Source organism: Equus caballus, chromosome 11 (genome assembly GCF_041296265.1).
Source record: "Equus caballus isolate H_3958 breed thoroughbred chromosome 11, TB-T2T, whole genome shotgun sequence".
Classification (NCBI taxonomy): Eukaryota; Metazoa; Chordata; class Mammalia; order Perissodactyla; family Equidae; genus Equus; species Equus caballus.
In genome coordinates this window covers 26,897,856-26,911,531 of record NC_091694.1, presented here as the reverse complement: position 1 = coordinate 26,911,531, position 13,676 = coordinate 26,897,856, and the positions used below count along the sequence as shown (strand labels likewise).

Here is a 13,676-nt window from a genome sequence, read left to right as displayed (position 1 = left end):
AGGTGAGAGGTCTCAGTCTGGTGTTCTGTCTTGTTTGGTTTTCCCTTGATCCCTGCACAGCAGGCTGCCTTGAGTCACGACTCCCTGTCACATCATCCATCAGTTTGTTTATGAATTCCCTTATTCACTAAAATTTATTTATTTATTTAACAATCACCAAGTGTTGGTTGCTTGGGAAACACGGTCATGGATGAGCAAAAAATAGACACTGTCCTTCCCCTTGTGGAAGTTAAAGTCTAGTGGAGGAGACAGAAATTAATCACATGCCAAAAAATGTGTAATTAAAAACCATGGTAAGGGCTTGAAAGGAACAGTATAGGGTGCTTACAAAGCTAATAACAGAAGGACCCAACCTGGTTGAAGAAGGTGATGTTAGAGATGAGATTTAAAGAATGGAAAGGGAGTGGGGGCTCTGGGACATAGTCAGATTTGCATTTGGAAAGATCCCTGAATGCAGTGTAGAGGACAGGCTGGGAGTGGTGGCAGTGGCAGAAGGCACACACTCCAGGGAATAAGAGAGCAGATAGGAGGCTGTCACAGAACTCCGAGAAAGGTGCCGTCACCTTGGGCTGGGTGGTGGCTACAGGGTGGAGGGCAACGGTCAGAGTTACAAGCTATTACAGCCATATCATTGACCAGAGGGTGAAAGAAAGAGGTACCAAAATTGACTTCTGGCTTTGGTTCTGGGGAAGTGGATGGCTGGCAGTGCTATTCATTGAGCTTAACACCTACTGTGTGCCCGGCACAGTACCCAACACCATGAGAGATACAAAGAGAGCACTGAGTCAGACTTTCCTCTGTGTCCCTACAGACAAAGGCCAGGTTCCATAATCTCTCATACAAACCCCACCCAAGCCACTAGGTCCGATATGAATGCTATACCACTCCCCTGACTGGGCCCTGAACCTTGGCCAGAGTGAATCGGCAGCCTCTCTGTCCCAGAAAACACCAGGACCCTTCTAGATTCAGCAGTAAACAAAGCAGGCAAGGCTTCTGCAGCGGTGGGCAGGTGGACCTTCCCTCCCACGCCGACCCACAGCCTCACTTGCAGTCACAGTCTCTGACCCTTTGGCTGGGCTGTGACCTTGCTCTCGGCATCTATTCTGTGCCAGTTCCTGCCAGCTTCTCCTGCATTGCCCACAGCCCCCATCTCATCTAGTGCCTGCAACTGATGACTGAATTTGGCTCTCCCTGTGTTAATCCTTGCACACCATGAGGTCAGAACTCTGTTCTCCCTCTAGCTCTTTCCACCATCCCTGCAGGGCAGGCTTCTACAGTTAAAACGATTGTAAGAGAGCAATTAAAAGCTCTGTGACAAAGAGCATGAATGCGTCTGTTTTTGGTTTTATTTTCTTTTGTTTTGGTGGAGGAGAAGAGTGTGTGAGAATGTGATAATTACCTATATGAGTCAAGATTACCAGAAAGCAAGAACAAAAAGCGTTTAGATTTTTCTGTGAAGTCACCACTATAAAGATAGGTCGATTTTCTCCTGGAGGAATATTTGCCAGGTTCTAGAGAGAAGACCAAGCTTGAGTCCCCACTCAGCTGTTTATTTAAGTAAGTGATATCAGAGAGGTTAGATAATCTTTCTGAGTTTGGTTTCTTTCCCTTGTAAAACAGAAAACAACATCCACCCAACAGGGTCATTATGGAGGTCCAAATGGGGTCATGGAGACCACAAGGCACTGTACGCAAGTGGTTCTCGTTACTGACAGCAGGTCTGTGGGCTTGTTTTAAAGCCTCAATCCTCACATTTACCTTCTCTAGACCTGTTTCCCCCTGTCTCTGTTCAAAGGGACACTGTGGTCAAGAGAAAACTTCCTCAGAGGGCTGATGGATACTGTCTCTTTTCTCTTATACACAGGAGATGGGAACAATGCATTTCAGTCCCAGAATTTCACCCCAGTGGGCACTCTCCCTAGCAAGTCCCCCCTAGCCTATCTACTCATTCACTCATTCATTCAATAAATATTTAACGAGGATCAATTTTGTGGTAAACACCCTTAGGTTGCTGGAGGTACAGAAGTAAGAGAAATAAGACAGCACCCCTTAAGAAGCCCGTGGTCGAGAGGAAATAGCTAGGTGGACAGATAGTATCCTATGATAAGACATGTACCTCCAGGTAAGGCAGGTGGGTGTTTAAGATAGAATGGCAACAGTGGGGAGGAAGATTAAGCCAGAAGAGTCCAAGAGGTTCACAACAGAAGCAAAGCTTGAGGAAGACATGGGACAAATCTAGTCAACCTGCCATCTTCATGAGGATCATGAGCAGGAAAAAAACGTTGAGGACAAGAGGACTTTCTTGAATCCAAGGCAGCCATGTTGGAAAAGAGAATTTTTCATCACAAGGGAATCAAACATTCTTGGATTGGAAAGTGAGACAACTTGCTCATGCATGTTCTTTTAAAAGTGTATTGTGATAAAACCATGACCTCGTAAGAACCTACAATGGGTTGTCTTCTTTTCTTTCTTCTTTTGCTTCTCCTTTCTACCTGAATTGGACAAATGTGATATATACCACCAACACTGATAAATTAGACAGCCACCAACCCTGAGCTGAGTAAATTTGGGGAAAGTAAATATTTTTTGCAGTAATCACACATGCAGTAATCAAGGGACAAAGAAATTAGCAAAGTCTTCAAGTTACATTCAAAACCCCATCCCTGGCATTTACTTGAAAATATTAAGTACCTTCAAGGCAAATCACTGAAGTGGCTGAACAATCTCTACTGCAATATTTAATGATGCTTATAAATCCTAAAACCCTTCCGGGGCCATTCCTGGCTGGCGACGGAACAGTGTTTCATGTTTCTGAAACTGGGAGTACTTAATTATGTCTAACAAAGTCGATTATCAACACAGTGTGCATTCGTGTCTGAACTCAATTCGTCTCTTCTTCTGTCATTCAAAGTGCCCAGGAATCTGTCTGAACAGCGCTGGCAAACTTTTTCTGTAGAAGCCCAGATAGTAAATATTTTAGGTTTTGCTGGCCATAGTACCTCTGTCATGACCACTCAACCCCCATGGTAGGGCAAAGGCAGCCAGAGATAATCTGTGAATGAATGAGCAGATCTGTGTTCCAAAAAAACTTTATTTATGGACACCAACATTTGAATTTCTTATGATGTTCACATGTCATGAAATGTTCTTCTTCTTTTGATTTTCTTTAAACCAATTAACAATGTACGATACATTCTTAGATCATAGCCATCCAGAAATTTGGGCAGCGGCGTCCACTTAGCCTGCAGGGCGTGGTTTGCCCACCTCTAATTTTAAACAAACTGGGCTATGTTGGAGTAGTACAAAGGGCATAAACTTTGCCTTTCCTCAGTCTTTATGCCTGGGCAACCAGACAAAAATCCTTAACCCCCCCTTTCTTCTCTCCAAAATGAAGATAATCAGAGGGCCTGGGTGAGGATTAAATGAGGTGATGTGTGTAGACAGAAGTTCCAGAAGAATCCAGAATGGTTGAGTTCAGGAGGGATTTGAGTGCCCATAAATACCAGATCTCATTCTTTCCCCACGTTCTAATTATCTTCCCATTGCATTCTTTGCTTATTTTTCTCTCTTTGTGTTTCATCTTCCTTTATAGAACTGACTGAGTAAGGAAGCATGACAAGGGACGTGCCCCCACCAGAGGAAAAGCAGCCCCCTCCCTTGTTGACTTCACCCCTCCCAGCCTGACCCCTTTCCTCTTGGTGTTGGCACATGAGCTGGCCCCTGGAGTGCTCAGTATCAGCTACTATTAAATATCAGGGAGAGACTAATGAAGCCACAATTGATTCATCAAGTGGATGCCATCTCCCTGTGAAGGCATTCCATTAGAGACTTGGGGTCTCTTTGAGAGGATTTACAGCAGAGGCAAATGTCAGTGGCAATTATATGCATTTCACCTTTCTTAGCAGAGATGCCAGCCACTCACTCCCCCCACCTGCAGGCTCCCCGAGGTTGGCGATGATCACAGCTACCAATCACAGGAACCACAGGTCAGAGCATCCTTCACGAAGCTCTGTGTGTCCCACAGGCTGGATGGGTCTGGGGAAGCTTCCCCCTCATGGAAGGAAAAAGTGAACAGTGAGACCCAGGGAGAAATGAGGGGGCCTGAGTTTCCTGAGAGCTGGAGAGTGGAATCCAAGCGGGGTCTTCAGAATCACCAAAAATGGATTCTTTCCAACTGTGAAAATACCCAGAAGTTATCTTAAAGAGGTGTGCTCTAACTTATTGCTTCTTGAGGAATGGGGTCAGAAATCCTCCCATATCAAAAGCTTTACATCAGATCTTGAGAATATCCAGGGCTACAATATCCCGCTGGCCAAGACTCCAAAGTTGAACGGGTGTCATCAGCAAGAGTCAATGAGATGCACTAGAGACGATGCAGCTTCAGAATTAGGAATCCATCTCCAAATATCTGCCACTTACTGGCTTGTGACCCTGAACTTGCCTCTCTGAACCTTAGTATCTGAACCCCTAAAGCAGGAGGAAGATGCAGATAACAACCCCTACTGTTGTTGTGGGAATCGAATGAGACAGCGCCTGTTGAGCTGCTGGGTTTTCTTATTAGTATTTCTTCCAGGAAGCTCCTTCTGATCATTAATTCCTCTACAAAGGTTTCTCCTTCAGTGAGATCCTTAAGGACAGGGAGTACCTTATCCCTCACTATCCCTAGCAGTTTGCATGGTGCTTGGACCTCGCATGTGCTCAATAAGCATTTCTTGAACAATTACTTGTGTGCCTGGAATCTACTTAGAGAAGAGAATGGATGGCCACTGTGTGCATTTGCTGAGATTGCCATTGCAAAATACCACGCACTGGGCGGCTTAAACAACAGAAATTTGTTTTCTCACAATTCTGGAGGCTGGAAGTCCGAGATCAAGGTGTCAGCAGAGTTTCTTTCTTTCGAGGCCTCTGTCCTTGGCTTGTTGGTGGTCACCTTCTTGCAGTGTGTTCACGTGGTCATCTCTCTGTGTCTTCTGTGTCCTAATCCTCTCTTTTTATAAGGACACCTGTCATATTGGATTAGAGGCCACCCATAGGACCTCATTTTACCTTCATTATCTCTTTAAAGGCCCTATCTCCAAATACATTCAGATTTTGAGGTGTTGGGGTTAGGACTTCAACATATGAACTTGGGGGGGGGGGACACAGTTCAGTCCATAAGAGCCACTCATTGCATCCCCATCCTTCCTTTTTGCTCTTGTAGCTTTGTTTTCCGGGATCTCCATGCCAAGCCAAGGTCGGAGACACCAAACTGGGCCACAGCCACCTCAGAACCCACTGTTCAGAAATTCTTCCACAACTGACCCGTTCTGACTCTAGCCGGTCTTCAGCTTGGGTCCCTGCCAAACATTCACTTTGCCTCTGTCTACTTGGCCTGGTTCCTGGAGGCAAGCATGGGGTAGCTGGTAGGACCTCTTTAGCTGCCTCCCTGTCCTCTCTTCATGGGCAAACTACTTACCTTCTTGGAGGCCTGTGCTCTCACCCCTCACCCTGTGTAGCCCCACCTCAGTCCACATATGCAAGGTCACACCCTTCGGTCCCTAACCCCAGCCTGAGGTCCACAGGCCCCAGCTCAGACAATCCTCTTTGATGTCAGGTTCCCACCCTGGATTCTTGACCATTAGCTTGTCCCGCCTCTGGGATTCATCTACTCTTTATCTTCCGCCCACATATCTGCACTCTTCTGTGGTGGGATAGTACTTGGAAGAATTAACTGGTATATTTTCTCCACCATTCGTTTTCCCCCTACCCATCCCTCACTATCCCAGCTTCTCCTCTTACGTCCAGTCCCATGCTCTCTGCATCTTCATCTATCAGGAATGGAGACGAGGACAAAAATTGCTTTTGGCTGATCACATCTTCTTCCAAAATCTTTCTATTTTGTTCCTGCTCCTGTGGCTTTGGAACTTGGTAATAATCTGCCACCTCTCCTCTATGTTCTGTCACGCGTTCCCCCATAGGGCAATGTTGCTCTCCTCTCTCTTGATGAGAATCAAGAGGGGTGGAGAATCTGGGGTAAATCACATCAAGTTAGTCCCTTACCTCATCATCCTCCCACATGCACGTCTGATAACCTTGTTTCTGACCCCAGCTCACTCTCTTGGCCATCAGCAGGGTCCTTTCCCACAGCCTGGAATGCCCTTCCTCCCCCTCTCCCAGTGCAGCTCAGTCAGCCTTGGGAAGGCAACATATCTCAGCTTCTCCCACTGACTTCAGTGCCCATGTCCATTTTCTCATGGAGCCCTGTGCACACCTCTATCTTAGCACCCACCAAATTGAGTTCCACTAGCTCATGTGTTCATCAACTCCATGTTGACTGTAAACTTCACTTGGTATTCTCCCAGCATCCAGCACCAAACCTGGGACATCGAATGAATGAATGACTGAATGAGCAAGTAAGTGAATGAACCAACAAGCTTCCCTGCAGTGAGGACATAGAATTGTTCCTCCAGTGTTTTTCAGGCTTTCTCCTTCCTCCAGCTCCTGCACCTGACTCAGGATAATTCCAAAGGGCCCTCCCAGCTCCCCCGTCCTCCAGGGCTGGCTGAGGCTTTCACTGGGACTTCATCAGTGCTCAACTCCTTCTTCTGCCCCTCCTGCTTTCACCCCATCCCTTCCGCAGGTGTCCATCCTGGGAACACTTCCTCATAATCTCCTGCACATGAATCTCCATCTCAGAGCCTGCTTCCTGGGAGCCCTCCTGTGACAAGTCATTAGAAACATGGATTTTGGATACTCAACTTGCCTGAGTTTGAGACCTGGCTCTTCTACTTACGCATACTGTGACCTTGAGAAAAATGGCCTTACTTCTCAGAGGCTTCATCTGCAATAATATGAACTCACTGGGTTGTGGGAATTCCATGAAATGTTGTTTGAAGCACGCTTAGTCTGACACCTGGCACATCGGTAAGCGCTCATCAAAGGATTGTTCTATCACCATCAATATTGCATGGGACACAGAACATGGCGAGGCTATGGAGCACACGAGGCCTCTGAAACCAGCTGGGTGGGGTACCAGGCTGTCCCCAAGGGAAGCAGATAGAAGTCTACTGTGGCATTCTAGGGGCACACCGCACAGGCTGTGGCTGGGCCTGTGGTCAGATGGGGGAGGTACCTGAAGTGTGCATGCAACAGGGACTATGTGGTGGGCCCTCTAGGAGTTGGTGAGATTTCAGGAACAAATCTAGTCTAGGCACCCCCCGCCCCTCTGGCTTCAAGTAAGCTCCAAGCACCATGGGGAATAGAATTTAATCAGCTGCTAGAGAGAGCAAGAATGCATTTTTCCAGCAGCACAAGTGATGCTGCCAGCCCTGGGGGATGCAACTCTGAGATCTGTCACGAACTGGGGATGGGAGGTAGTGCTGTTGGGGACAGGCCTGAATACATGCACAGATACAGCTGTGCTTTGAGTAAATTTGCCTTTGTTCAAGCTCTTCTCTTAATCTTAGAAGCCACAGCTGTGAAATTACTTTTGGCCCTTAAAACATCAGGAGACCCAAAAAGGATGGGTCCTTGCTAAAGGTCTTCTGACATTCTGTTCCCACTTAGTCTTGTTAATTCATTCAGTGAGTACTAAGAAAAGGGTTGCAAAGATGAGTAGGATCTGATCCTTACCCTTGAGATGCTTACATTCTTACAGGAAGAGACAAATATGTAAACATGTAATACAAACCGTACACCTAGTCATACAAGTAAGCATTTGTCCATTCACAGTGTGGTATGTGCTGGGCCCTGTGCTCAACGTGGCATACACAAAGATGAGCTAGACATTTTTCCTGATCACAAGATACTTAAAGATTAGTGGGTACAGGGTGCAGCAGGAATATTAAGAAGGCAAAGAAGGGAAGCTTAGAAACTGGAATTCTGAGCCAGAGTCTGGCTCCAGTCATGAGACTCAATCTAGTGCTGAGGTTTCAAAGAATCCCAGACACCCTAAGTCTTCTCTTTGTCACTAACACAAAAATATTGAGATAATAATACAAGCCCAAAATACAATCAAATGCAGTAAACCTGTGTCATTGGGTTCATTCCACTATCTAGCAGAATGTAAATCAGATTTCTGTTCACCGGTACTTCCCAGCACCGATTCCATTCGAGGGAGCTTAACTAAATGAGTGCCATCTCTTTTTTTGGTTTATATGTCCACAGAGACATACATTAAGCATATTTTTATACATGCCCAAAGGAGACAATTAGAAATAGCCTTGTCCAGTCGCCCAGCAAATAATTTGTGATGTAAATTCATTAAATTGGAATACCAGAAGTTTCCAGTTGAAGATGGTAGACTGAACACCTATATCTATCTCCTCTCTCTTTTTAGGTTCCATTAAATTTATAGTAAATGAATTTTTTTCAATGCCCACAAAAAAGAGAACGGGAGTGAGAAAGTATATTGTGAATAAGGGATTTCAACAGAATTGTAGACATCAGGAAGCCAACGGAAGAGTGATAATTGATGTAGCAGGGCAAGCAAGCCCACCAGAGCATGTTCCTAGGGGCGCTACAGACAAAAAGAGAGGAAATTTGCCCTCAAAGAACCCAGCAGAGGCTCAGGGCTCAGAGACTCCAGTTCAGAGAAAGGCAGAAGTGAAACTCAGGGCTGAAAACACAGGTGATCCCTCTGTTTGTTTGAAAGTTTGTGTTAGGAAGAGTGGACCCCTACCTGTCTCTTTGCCACCACCCACCCCCAGCCCCCAGCCTCACAGAGCACTAATGAGGAGGCAGACATTTCTCCACGCCTGCTGTGGCTGAAGATTAGATGTTTCTTCTCTGGAAAAACATCAAGTCGGCCCAGGAAAAAAGACCATCTCATTCTGGTTTTATCCTCCAGCACAGAAATAGTATCTTCTCTATTTACCCAAAGCAAAGCCTGCCAGTCATACAGTGCCCCCTTCCCACTCACATACGGAGCTCCCATCAGCTTGGCCATGCCTCATTCTTTCAATTGAAAGGACCAGCCAAGAATCACCAGATTATTTAAGGAACATTAAAAACAAAAAACCTCCCACATGGTAAAAAAAAAAAAGATAAACAAGAAATAGTGACATTCTAACTTAATAATCTATAAATATTATCTTAAAGGAGAGTAGAAAAGATAGTGCATCCATAAAATAAGAACAAGACTCTATGAAGTCTTTTTGCTCCATCATCTCACCTTCCAGGGCTGTATCAGACAATGCTCTACGACCATTAATAGAGTTTTTGTGGCCAATTTTTTCAGAAGTGGCCAGGTCCTTCTTCCTAGTCTGTCTAGTCTGGAAGCTCTGCTAAAACCTGTCCACCATGGGTGACCCTGCTGGTATTTGAAATACTGGTGGCAGAGCTTTCAGAATCACAGCAACACGCAGCAGCCACAGTATGAAAACCAACAGATAGGTGATGTGGTTCCCAGACAGAGAAGTGAACCTAGGCAGTGGTGGTGAGAGTGCTGAATTTTAACCACTAGATCACCAGAGCAGGAGATTCAAATATATGCGATAAAGCTGAAAATTCAAGAGAAAGGTCAGAAGATAAAGTCAGAAATCAAAATAAAAACACAGAAAGACAGAAAATGAGAGAGGAAAAAAAAAAGAAAGACATAGAAGATCCACACAAGAGGTCCAAACTCTAACTATTGACTTAGGAGTTCTGAAAAGAGGGAAGAGAGAAACTAGAGAGGATGAAATAGTTGAAAATAATTCCCAGAGTTGATGTTTCCACATGGTGCATTCCACTGAGTACCCAGAACAGAGGATGCAAAAAGACACCTATCAGAACGAGTCGTTATAGAGTCTTACAGTACCAAGAACAAAGAATAGATTTTAAAAGATTCCAAGTGAAGAATTTTTTTTTTAAAGTTACCTTGAAGGTAAATAGAATCAGAATATTATCAGATTTCTCAACAGTAGCAGTATGTGCCAGAGGAACAATGCCTCAAAATTCTAAGGAAGGTACTTTTCAGATTCAAGTAGATATTTTCATATACAAGTTCTAAAGAAATTTGTTTCCAATACACCTTATTTTAGGAAATAATTTGAGAATATGCTAGAGCAAAACAAGGAACTAAACCAACAAAATGGAAGATGTGGGACCAGGAAACAGGATAACAACCAAGAGAGCAGTCAAGGAGAATCCCAGAATCCAGATGGGGCAGAAGGAAAGGTTCCAGAGACCAGACACTGATCCAATGGCACAGCTTAGGGGGTCAGGGGGGAGGCGGGAGGTGGATATAAAAGGAGGTAATACAAGAAATTAAATGTAATCAAAATATACTACTTCCTTTTGTAGTTAATAATATCTACATGGTCATAATAATGAACTCATTTAACTGAAAATAATGAAATTACCACATTGGGAGGATTGAATGGGGAGGGGAGACTGGTGCAATAGACATAAATCCTCATTTGTTACATCAGGAAGTAATCAGGAAGTGTCTGAAGACGGTAGACCATGGAATAGTAGCACGAGCATATTAGTTAGAGATATGGGAACAACGACCAGAAGAAACAGCTAAAGGGATTCAAAATGGCGGCCTGTAAGGAGTAGGACTGAGAGTTAGGGGGGTGAGGCAGGGACTGTTTTTTCATTGTAAGCCTTCAGCACCACTCGATTTCTTAACCATGCATATTATGGCTTTGATAAAAATTTTTAAATCTGAGTGAAGTATGATATGAACCAATAAATCTGATGGACAAAACCAGAGGAAGAACGCAAAACAGCTAATGTATTGTGGGTTTTGGGTAATTGTTTTCTCTCTTTTTGTTACATTTTGTTGTAGTGGTAGAATTATATACAGGTACACAAATATACATATATTATATGATTATATGTTATACACATTCTATCGTATATGATTATTTTATATTATATATTTTATGTATATTTATATACTAGGCCTAATGTCAGTATATGATATCACACAAAAAATTTTAAATTGTTATAAAGAGAATTCTGGGAAGATGGCAGCAGTGGGATCATAATTTCTCAATATCTCCAAATCCAAAAAACAAACAAAAAAAAACCAGAGCAACTAGATAATAAACCAAAAATGGGCAACATTTACATCAAAATGTAACATGGTATACTCATGAACCCCCAAATACAAACGAATAGTATACGCATGAGCCCCCAAATACAAACAAATGGGGACAAACTACCAATGGCCACAAGACCTAAGCACTGGCCACATCCATGCAGGAGAAAGGAGAGAAAGAGAAGCGACTAGGCAGTACCTGAGAAGAGGAGAACCCTGAAATAGCCACAGGTATTGACCAGGAAACATGGAGGGCCAATCTGAAAACAGCAGCCGAAACGGGGAAAGGTTTGGCCCTCTCCAGTTCTTGGGGAGTGTAAGGGGTCTGCGGTAAAGACTGGGGCCTTAATTCTAGGAGTGGGCTCCACACCTCGGAGAAACTGCATAATAGAAAGACATGTCCACAAAACAAAATAAAACTATGACTGTTTCAAATCAAGCTCAAACACAGTTTTTAAACTACAAGACATAAAAAAAAAATTATAAACCAGAATTAGAAAAACTCGGAAGTGAGGTGACAGAACTCAGGGAAGAATTAAAAAGAAAAGAAAAAAATCATTTCAGAAATGAAGACTAGACTAGAAGGAACACAAGATCAAATAAAGACAACATGTTTCTTAAGAGAAATAGAAGGTGAAAAACAGGGGGGAAAAGGAAATGAAGAAAGAGATAAAAAAGATTCAAGAGAAACTGACAAATATTGAAGATAGGCAAAGAAAATCCTACATACAGATTAACAGAGTCCCTAAAGAAGACCTCACCAAGGGAACAGAACAGATACTAAAAACTATAATTCAAGAAAACTTTCCTGAAACGAAAAAGATTTGAAACTTCATATTGAGAGAGCAGACTTCTTACCTAAGAATATTGACCCAGAATGACCAGCACCAAGACATTCTAGTAAAATTACTGGACTTTTTAAAGAAAAAGAAAAATCCTTTAACTGTCTAGAAAATAAGAACATATGACTTAATAAGGGAAAGAAATTCAGATAATTATCAGACTTTTCAACAGCAACACTTTACGCCAAGAGAAAATAGAGTAACATATTTAAGATACTCAAGGAAAGAAAGTGTGAGCCAAAGATTTAGTATCTAGTAAAACTTACCTTCGAGTGTAAAAGGCTGTTGATTTGCAAACTTGGGAGTTTCCTGGGTGAAATCTGAAACTGACACCTGAAGGGGGAGGGCAAGGTGAGACTGAAGAAAGAGGCAGGACACTCCAGACTGGCAGGCGGCAGGTTTAAGAAGCAAGGGAACTTACTTAATGCAGTTTGTCTTGGGCGCTGCAGACAAGTACAAAGCCGCGCCCGCTTACCAGAATCTTAAAGTTTATATAGAGGCCTTAACTGTGTTCAATCACTCATACTGTCCAGATGGTCTCAACAACACATTGCTCTCAAGCTTGTGTCCTTGAGGCAGCTTCTAGTGCAGGAAAGGCAGGTAGAGTGTACATTCCAAGGACAGGGGAGGGGCTGAGGAGCCTCTAATTGCCAGCCCAGCTCTCAGGTCAACTGGCGGTCACATCCTCTTAATGACCTCCTCCAACAAAGGCGCAGACAAGTGTTATCAGCAAGCAATAAATTCTCCACCCCCACCTCAACCCCCTCACCAGTTCTGTCTGCTGAGAAGGTCTGGAAACAATCGCTAATCTCAGTGACAATGATCATCACTAGCAACCAGAGTGTGTGGCCTTGAAAGACAATTTCTCATTCAAAGAAACCAGTAATCCTCAAAGAAATGGATCATTCCAGGTCCGGAGCAGGAAATATGCAAGAGGAATCTGGAACACTGTCACCAAATAGTGAAGAAGCAATTAAAAAACTGCTAGAGTCATGTCAAAAAGGACTCAGGAGCAAACTTGAGGAAGCTTCTATTGGCCAAAGATGGTACAACTTGAGCTTCAGTGACAATAATTGCAATAGATTAAAACCTGTCAAATATACTTAAGTCCATAGGTCTGTGATGATATAAAAAAAAAAAAAAAGATTGGTCACTCTCAGAGGATGATAGGAAACTAACTCATCGTCTTGAAAAATGGTAAGTAGAGGGAAATAATCCAGCATTTATCACACCTTTTCTAGTTGACTGTACCACTGGGCAACCAAATAATAAATGAAGGTGTCTCTTAGAAAACTATTCCAACTAATAAATGAAAGAGAAATGATAGAATTAGAATTCTATTCTAATTCTCCACTCTATTCTAATTCTCCATTCCGCAATCCCTAATGAACTTAAGCATTAAAAGAAAGATCATTAGACATTCGGCACCTCCTGTAGTCATGCCTAAAACTACGTAGAGTTTTGCCGAAGAGATTGACCCTGAGTTCTGACCCAGTCTCTGATCAATCTGCCAATTTGTAAGAAAAACAGAGGACTCAGGAATATGCTGAACTGCACTATGAGCACGCCATCAGCAAAACCCAAACTGCGGGAAACTTACAAATCAAATGACTTGAATTCTTCAATAGACAAATTGTAAAGAAAAAAAAAGGACAGAGGAGGAACTTACAGATTAAAAGAGACTTAAAAGAAATATCATATTTTTTTAAATGGGCAAGACTAAACAATATTATCTCAAAACACACATTTGAGTAATAAAACTAAAAAGAGGGGCCAGCCCAGTGGTCAAGTGGTTGGGTTTGTGTACTCAGATTCAGCAGCCGGGG

General features: G+C 43.3%; 1 long non-coding RNA gene across 1 annotated transcript in view; it reads right to left on the bottom strand.

Moving 5' to 3' along the window:
• The window catches only part of LOC106782833 (uncharacterized), a 112,486-nt gene extending 100,118 nt beyond the window's left edge, over positions 1-12,368 (bottom strand). The window contains exon 1 of the long non-coding RNA XR_011422972.1: positions 12,117-12,368. This is a non-coding gene — a long non-coding RNA (uncharacterized lncRNA). The remainder of the gene's footprint in view (positions 1-12,116) is intronic.
• Between the last annotated feature and the right edge of the window lie 1,308 nt (positions 12,369-13,676).